Here is a 304-nt window from a genome sequence, read left to right as displayed (position 1 = left end):
GTTCGGAGGCAAAAAGCTACTAGTCCCGCTCATCTAATTGGAGCTATGTTTCCTTGATATTTTGGAGTCTATAGTATATTCTCTTCTTTTCTATCTTATTTGACTTTCAGTTGCTTGGGGACAAGCAACAATTTAAGTTTGGTGTTGTGATGAGCGGATAATTTGTATACTTTTTGGCATTGTTTTTAGTATGTTTTTGATATGATATAGTTAGTTTTCAGTATATTTTTATTAGTTTTTAGTTAAAATTCACTTTTCTGGACTTTACTATGAGTTTGTGTGTTTTTCTGTGATTTCAGGTATT

The sequence above is a fragment of the Arachis duranensis genome, chromosome 2 (assembly GCF_000817695.3).
Source record: "Arachis duranensis cultivar V14167 chromosome 2, aradu.V14167.gnm2.J7QH, whole genome shotgun sequence".
Taxonomy (NCBI): Eukaryota; Viridiplantae; Streptophyta; class Magnoliopsida; order Fabales; family Fabaceae; genus Arachis; species Arachis duranensis.
This window is presented reverse-complemented; position numbering follows the sequence as displayed.